Genomic DNA, 7,599 nt, shown 5'->3' on the forward strand with positions numbered 1-7,599 from the left:
TTTGATAAATTCTATTCTTACTAATTTTTAATCTCGTTGCTTTTGCTCATATTCACTTTCACATATACAACCGCTGAAAAGAAGTTTTAATTAAATAATAACATAATATATAAAAACTAATAAGAATATAGAAAAATCAATTCAATGCAAATATATCATAAGGGGTTAAGGTTTTCTTGTATCAAAGTGAAACCAATAAAACGAGGAAAGTCAGCAAACGCAAAATCAAAACAAACACGCAAAAAATCGGTGCAGGTGCTTTGCGGATTGCATCGTTATCTCTGTTAACTCTCTTTCTTCACCTCTTCTTTCGATCGCACACTCTATCTCACAGAGACGGGTATGTCGGTTTCCACGCTTTCTTTTACATGGTTAATTTCTTTTGGTTTTTATTGGTTGTTTTTATTCGGTCTGTTGGACTCACCCAGATTTATCGTAGAAGGCCTTCTAGAAGATCGGTTTGATTTTTTTTTTATTGATTTTAGGTAGTTAGTTTGGGGTGATAGAGCATTACAAGTCTCGCTTCACTGGGTTATTTTCACTCTGCCTTTTCACTCACTTTGCATGTCTTAGTTACTTTACACTTTATTCTTTTGTCCGGTTGTACATGTGTTGGTGATCTTGAACGTGCCTATTCGTTTACATGTCTTCTTTTTGATGTAATTGCGAATTTCTTTTACTCAACCCTAAATTTTCACTAATTCACTAATTGCTGCTGCTTCGCCTTCTTCTGCTTGTCTCCGGTATTCCGTTTTCCAAACGTTCTGCTCCGGTCGTTAACCCTGCTCTCCCGCTAATGTCAATCAAACAAACTCAGACTGCGCATATGTAACGTTGCTGCGGCTGCTGGTCTGCCAAAGAAAGTTGCGTCGGGGAGCTCGGCCCTTTCCACGGGTTCTTCTGCCCCTGACTTGACCCTGATCTGGTCTATGAGGAGAGGTTAGGTCAGAAAATTGTCTTGGACTATAAAAACCCCTTATTTCTCACCTTTTTCTTTATTTTCCTTCGCTATGTTTTTGTTGGGCACAGCAATGTTTTAAAAGCGCCTGCTTTGAACCAAAATCTGTTCTGGAATACAGTCTTATAAATTCCATGTGACTCCCTACAATCTTCCACGAAATATTTACCTGGCCGAACTATAGACCACTTTCAAAACAATTCTTTTCGAAGATTTATTTAAAATTCCCACGGATGCCTTAAATATTTCGAGATTGCTCTTTGAATATTTAGGACTTATACTATTAGCCTGGGTTAAGCGCGTAATTTAATTTCGATACGAAAAATTAGGTCTGGTCAGTTACGCTGGTACGATCAAATAGGAAGAGAAAATTCGCTGAGCTCGACAAGAACCTATTCTCGCTCCACTCAAAACGATCGAGTTTACGAGCTTTCTTCCCAGCTGACTGTGTTGTGAAACTCGCGAGTGTATCTCCTAACGTAATGAGCTTAAATTTCCCGCCAAATCGATAACAATTTATACGAATTCTACGAAAAATTAAAAACCAAATTTTTCTCTTTTTTTTTGAGAACCATGCACAGCACACCACAGGGTAATCAGCCATGTTTTACATAGGGCAGATTAACCTGAAATCTGTTATTGCCTTATGTCTTTCGCATGCACCTTTCCTATTAAATTGCCTTTTAAGTCTTCTAAGACATAAGTAGAATTTCCAACCTTTTCTCGCACTCGAGCTTTAACAAATGATGGACACAATTTGCTTGCGATATTTTTCTCAAAATTACTTTGTACAAAGTTTCTTCTAAAAACTTCTTGTCCTACATGATAACGAACTTCCTTAGCACGTAGGTTATACTGCTTTGCCTGTTTTTCATAAGCGTTTGTAATATTTCTCTTAATCCCGGTTCTTAATAAAGCCAATTTATCTTCTCTCTTAAGAGGATGTACGGACTCTTCTAGAAGATTTAATTTTCGTAATAGTTCATATTCGGATCCATGTGTTATCATTTCCATGCCGTAGATCGCTCGGTAAGGTGAAACTTTAATGCTCTGATGTAGAGAGTTCCTTAACGCACAACTAATTGCAGCCACATTCTTGTCCCAATCTCTCTGATCTTCTTTCAAATATGCTCGAATCGCCGAAATGATAGACCTGTTCACGCGTTCAGATGCGTTTGCTTGGGGAGAATAAATAGCGGTCAGCATGTGTCTGATCTGTAATGATTTTAAAAAACTTTCAAACTCTTTTGCTCTGAATTGTACTCCATTATCACTTATCACAATTTCTGGAACGCCATACGCAAAGAAAATCTCATTTTGCAAATACGAAATAATACTAGAAGTAGTAAATTTTCGTAGTGGACATAACCAATGGAACTTGGAAAAGTGATCCAACACTATAAGTAAGCCTATAAATCCACTTTTGCTTCTGGGGTATGGTCCTAACAAATCTATATAGAGTCTCTGAAATGGTCTAGTAGATTCTGCCTGCTTTCCCATTGGTGGTCGCAGAATTATGTTCGGTGCTTTGGTTGTTTTGCACACTTCGCAATTTCGAACATAATCGCGAATTTGTTGAACCATTCCTGGCCAATAAAACTGTCTCCTAATCAAATCCAAAGTTTTCCCCATCCCTCCATGAGCTGCTACAACACAGTCATGAGCTCTTGAGATCACCTCCTTGGTTAAACTCTGTGGTATCCAAAGTTTCCAAACCTGATCTTGCAAATCTTCCGTTCCTTCATCCTTTTCGGTACGTAAATAAAGCAATCCTTCTTCAACTTTCATGTCTGGGTATTTACACTGATCTCCCGTCACCCTAGCTTGTGTAGATAGATACTCTGCATCCTTGAAATTCTTTGCTTTTAAATCAATTAACGGTCCTATTCCTTCAACTATCGATACTTCGTTTTCATATAACCTCGACAAGGCATCTGGTACGACGTGATCCTTTCCTTTACGATGGCTAATAGAAAATCGATACCCTTGCAATTGCATCGCCCATCTAGCAAGTCTACCTTTAAGATTCGCTTGTCTCATTAGCCAAATAAGACTAGCATGATCCGTAATCACTTCAAAGTTCTGAAGCTCTAGATAACATCTAAACTTTTCAATCGCTAGCAACGCCGCAAGACATTCTCGTTCTGTTACACTGTAGTTCCGTTGTGCGGTATTCAGTTTCTTACTCATATACGCGATAGGTCTTTCCTCATCATTATTTCCTCGTTGAGTCAAAACTGCCCCTACCCCAAAGTCACTCGCATCACAATGTAAATAAAACTTCTGTGAAAAGTCTGGATTCTGTAAGACCGGTGCTGATGTTAGTACGGTCTTCACTTTTTCAAAAGCCTGTTGAGCTTCCTCTGTCCATTGAAATTTCCGTTTGTTTGAAATTAATTGTGTGATTGGGAAAGTCAAATCCGAAAAATTTGGAATAAATCTTCGATACCATCCAGCAAGTCCGAGAAATCCCCTAACTTGTCGTAATGTTTTTGGCACTGGCCATGACATAATAGCTTCGATTTTCCCCAAATCTGTGGCAATACCTCCACCTCCAATCACGTATCCCAAATATCTAGTTTGAGTAACACAGAATTTACTTTTCGCAATGTTTAACGTCAAATTAGCTCGACGAAATTGTTCTGAAATCCGCTTGAGCACCTCCAAATGAGAATCAAATGTATCTGATACTACAACCAAATCGTCCAGGTAACCAAAAACGCAATGTTTTAAATCTGGTGGAATTAGCTCATCCATTAATCTGCACATTGTCTGTGGTGCGTTGCATAACCCAAAAGGCATAACTTTAAATTGATAAAGAGGACGTCCGGGAATAGTAAAAGCCGTAATCGGACGTGCTGCTTCTGACAACTTAATCTGCCAAAAGGCATCTTTCAGGTCCAACTTTGTAATGATATTTGCCTTGGGCATTCTCGAAAATATTCCCTCAATATTGGGTAAAGGATATGCGTCCTTTTCAGTAACTGCATTGATTTTTCTCGCATCCAAACAAAGCCTTACTTTGCCTGGTTTTATGACCATGCGCATTGGAGAACTCCACGGACTCGAAGAGACTTCAATGACGTCCATAGCTAACATGCGATCAACTTCTTGATATACAAGTTTTTCTACAGCTGGTGATACTGGATAAAATCGCTGTTTGACTGGTTTACCCTTACCGATATCAATATCGTGTTCTAGTAAAGATGTTCGCCCTAGGCCTTGAATTTCAAAATTTGGAAACAATTTTACTACTGACTCTAGCTGATGTTGTTGCTGCATTGTCAATGGATATTTATGTTCTTGACTCGCCTCTTTTGTAATGAGTGTGTCTGTTTCGAGACTAGCGACTACACTTGGAACCAAATTAAATTCTTTCCAAAAGTCTATTCCCAATATAACCCTTTTGTTCAATGATGGAATGACGAAGAAGTTCAAATCTCTTTTAAGGTTATTGTACGTAATGGTAACTCTAAGTTTTCCTACGATTTCATGTCCTTTTCCGTCTGCTGTTTTCACCTGTCCCACAATCCGTTTAAAATCTGAGTATTTTGACCAATCTTTTGTGGCAAGATCGGATCCGACACAGCTAATGTTTGCTCCGGTATCTAGTAAACCGAGCTCTTGAAAATCTAGAAAGGAAACTTTAGCGTAAAGTCGCCCATCTTCTTTGCAATCTAAAATTGACGATATAAGCAATTTTCTGGTAGTTTTCACCTCGTTCCAAAACTTCCGCGCTCTTTGCGTAGATAATTTATTCTTTTCTGAATTCTTAAATATTCGTTCTCGCGTTGTTTCGTAATCTTTTAGCCTTTCATGATATGGCCTAACATGACGATGACATCCCTGAATACGACTTTGAATTTTATTCGTTTCGAACTTTTTCCTATCTGGTATTAAAATTGTCATATCCGGTGAATGTTGTTGTTCTGCTGGTTGTGGTTTTAATTCTGCCCCTTTTGGAACGACCACCTGCACAAAACGAGTACTATTCTGATCTACTTCGGGGCCATACGACGATCTTGATCGAATGGACCCTTCTTCGGGTTTTCCGACTTTCGACTAAGACAAACTGCACACTGCGGCTTATAAACGTTCTTCTGACCACATCCATAGCAGAAAATTGTTCTTACTTGAGCACACATGTCCCAACAATGTCCTTCCTGTTCACAGTTCCAACATTTTAAGATACGCTTTGCCAACTGCACCGCATCTATTTCTCCTGGTACGCTTTCAAAATGCTCTTGTTCCATTTCCAGTTCTGATACTTTTTTCTGCTTCCCAAATCTATCAAAAATCTTGTTCTGAGACTTCAATCCCGCTTGTTCTGCTATCAAATTTTCTCTCATGCGACACATCTTTCTTAATTGACCCACGGATGAAATTTCTTCAAACAAAATCTGATGTCGAATTTCCATACGAAGATTTCTAATGAGAATTTTGATGAGGCGCGATTCTTCCAGCGGTACTGTCAACCGTGTTGCAATACTCATGACATCATCGTAGTAATCATCAAAGCTTTCTCCAACTTCCTGCTTTCTAGCCCTCATCTCTTCTTCGGTCTCATCGTCTGTACGTAAATCCACGTATTGTCGTTTAAGTGCCGTACAGAACTCCTGCCATTCGATCACGACGACTTCTTTGCGATATTGCCAATACCAATCTCTCGCTTTTCCTGCAAGCAGAATGTGTAGGTTTCTACAGATGGCTTTAAAATCACTACTAAGACAGTCATGCGTAAAAGCTCGAAGTCTGTATAAAAACTCTTCAACCGGTAGACCTTTTGATGCACCATCAAACCGTAAACTCCAATTTTGAATTAGATGAGTGATCTTTTCTGGACTCAAAGTACAGATTGATCGATTGTTTCCTCTGCTATCCCTATTAACTTCCCTAGGGTTACTGTGGACCGAATCTCTAGCTTCCGTCGTATTATGAGCTGCCGACGGTGAATTTTCTACGGACCTTCCTGCTAGTTTCGCCTCGATTATTGCTTCCAGACTCTCTAATAGTGCCGACCAATTAGTACTTCCGAAGCTAACTGAACTAGTCACCGAGTGGTTTACACTATCCCTTTCTTGCCTGTTCGGTAAATCTAAACCTTGGGTATTACCTAGAGGATTTTCTTGACTAGCTATGGCCTGTGCTTTTGCCTGTTTAGCCGGTCGTCGTTCCCTATTAGCTAAGTGTTTTTTCCTTAGTTCCTTTCCTACTCCTTTTTCCAAGTTCCTATTTCCAGTGCTCCTCGTATTATATCCTTTCGGAATGGCTCCTGTTGGCGGCGGTGGATTACTTGTCGTACCCGTTGCCCCTTGTTCACCCGAACCCACTTGGACGGCTTTAATGTCTCTAACACTAATCAATTTCCTACAAACTTGACATTCCTTATGCTCCTCAATATGCGGTACAATGCAATTCCGATGAAAGAGGTGATCGCAGGGAGTTACACCGCACTGTTCCTCTGCTACGATGGCTTTCTTGCAAATATTGCAACGATGTTCCACTTCGAATATCCTTGTGTCGTCCATAGGTTGTTCCCGACCCGCTCTGGGACTATGTTCAACAATTGTTCTATTCATCGTTTCTTTGGGATGAATTTGTAACAAAATGTAATATAACAAAAAATTTTCTTTTTTTTCTTTTTAAACGTTTGAATAATTTTTTTCTAATTTTATAAAATATTTCCTATCCGTAACGATCCGAAAAAGAGTTCAAACATATGAGTTAGGTAATCGTCTAGTTCAATAAACCAAACAAATTAAAAAATTTGTTTTCCAGGTGCATCAATTCAATAACCCTATGTTAATTACGCCAGCTATTGATCGTACAATCTCGGATGCTGTTACCAATGAAATTGTATTCGACTCAATGCTACCCCAACCACATGCCATGTTAATGACCCGACAAAATTCCTAAGATCATCCAACTTTCCAAGAGACTAACCTCGCTGCTTCAAGCTAACACCTGTTGACCTAGTTCTAACTGGAATCAATCCAATTGTAGAATTCTGAGTCAACCTGTTGTGTAAGCTCGCCACAAGGTATTCTCAAATAGTTGGTTGGTATTTAATCCCGTGAAAGCCAGTTCACCCTTTCGATGCTCGGACTAACATTCGGTACCATCTTTGATCCATAACAGTTGTATACAGGAACATCAAAAGCAGTTAACTCGCGGTAGATTCTCGGTCCCGCCAACAATCTGTTTCGCCAGTCAATGCTACTTGATCCCTGGACACGAAAAGGAAAAATTTTGTTTTTCACCATAAAGCTGGAACTGAAAATGAAGCACTAATTCAATCCCTAGTCTATCTAGGCTCTTGAGCTTAGCTGCCCCACGTTGGGCGCCAAAATATGTAATGTACCAAACCCCTCTATGCATATAGCACAGTGCAGACCGTAGCGTGAGGCCGGTCTTAACGTTGGACGTTCCCTGAGTATCCTGTTGGCAGTGAAGAAGGTCGATGGGACACAACTAGCAAAACAGCCTGTGGGGGGGTTCTTGACCCATTCCATCTCCAACCTCAGAGTACACATTTAATAATGTCCCTTGCCTTAATGTTTACTTTCATCGATCAACGCAATGCAAAGTGCAACGCGACTCACAACGAATGAAAAATGATTAACTTTGAACCAGACTCTACT

At 39.6% G+C, this 7,599-nt stretch overlaps 1 long non-coding RNA gene across 2 annotated transcripts; it reads right to left on the minus strand.

Moving 5' to 3' along the window:
* Positions 1–824: 824 nt before the first annotated feature.
* LOC121405511 lies at positions 825–1,488 on the minus strand. Of its 2 annotated transcripts, none has more exons than XR_005968617.1 (3): positions 1,128–1,488; positions 988–1,063; positions 825–927 (listed from the first exon to the last, which is right to left on the minus strand). It is a non-coding gene; the product is annotated as an uncharacterized LOC121405511 (long non-coding RNA). The 2 variants fall into 2 exon arrangements; XR_005968618.1 differs by having other exon boundaries at positions 988–1,068.
* Positions 1,489–7,599: the final 6,111 nt, after the last annotated feature.

This window comes from Drosophila obscura, unplaced genomic scaffold (assembly GCF_018151105.1).
Source record: "Drosophila obscura isolate BZ-5 IFL unplaced genomic scaffold, ASM1815110v1 contig_14, whole genome shotgun sequence".
NCBI lineage: Eukaryota > Metazoa > Arthropoda > Insecta > Diptera > Drosophilidae > Drosophila > Drosophila obscura.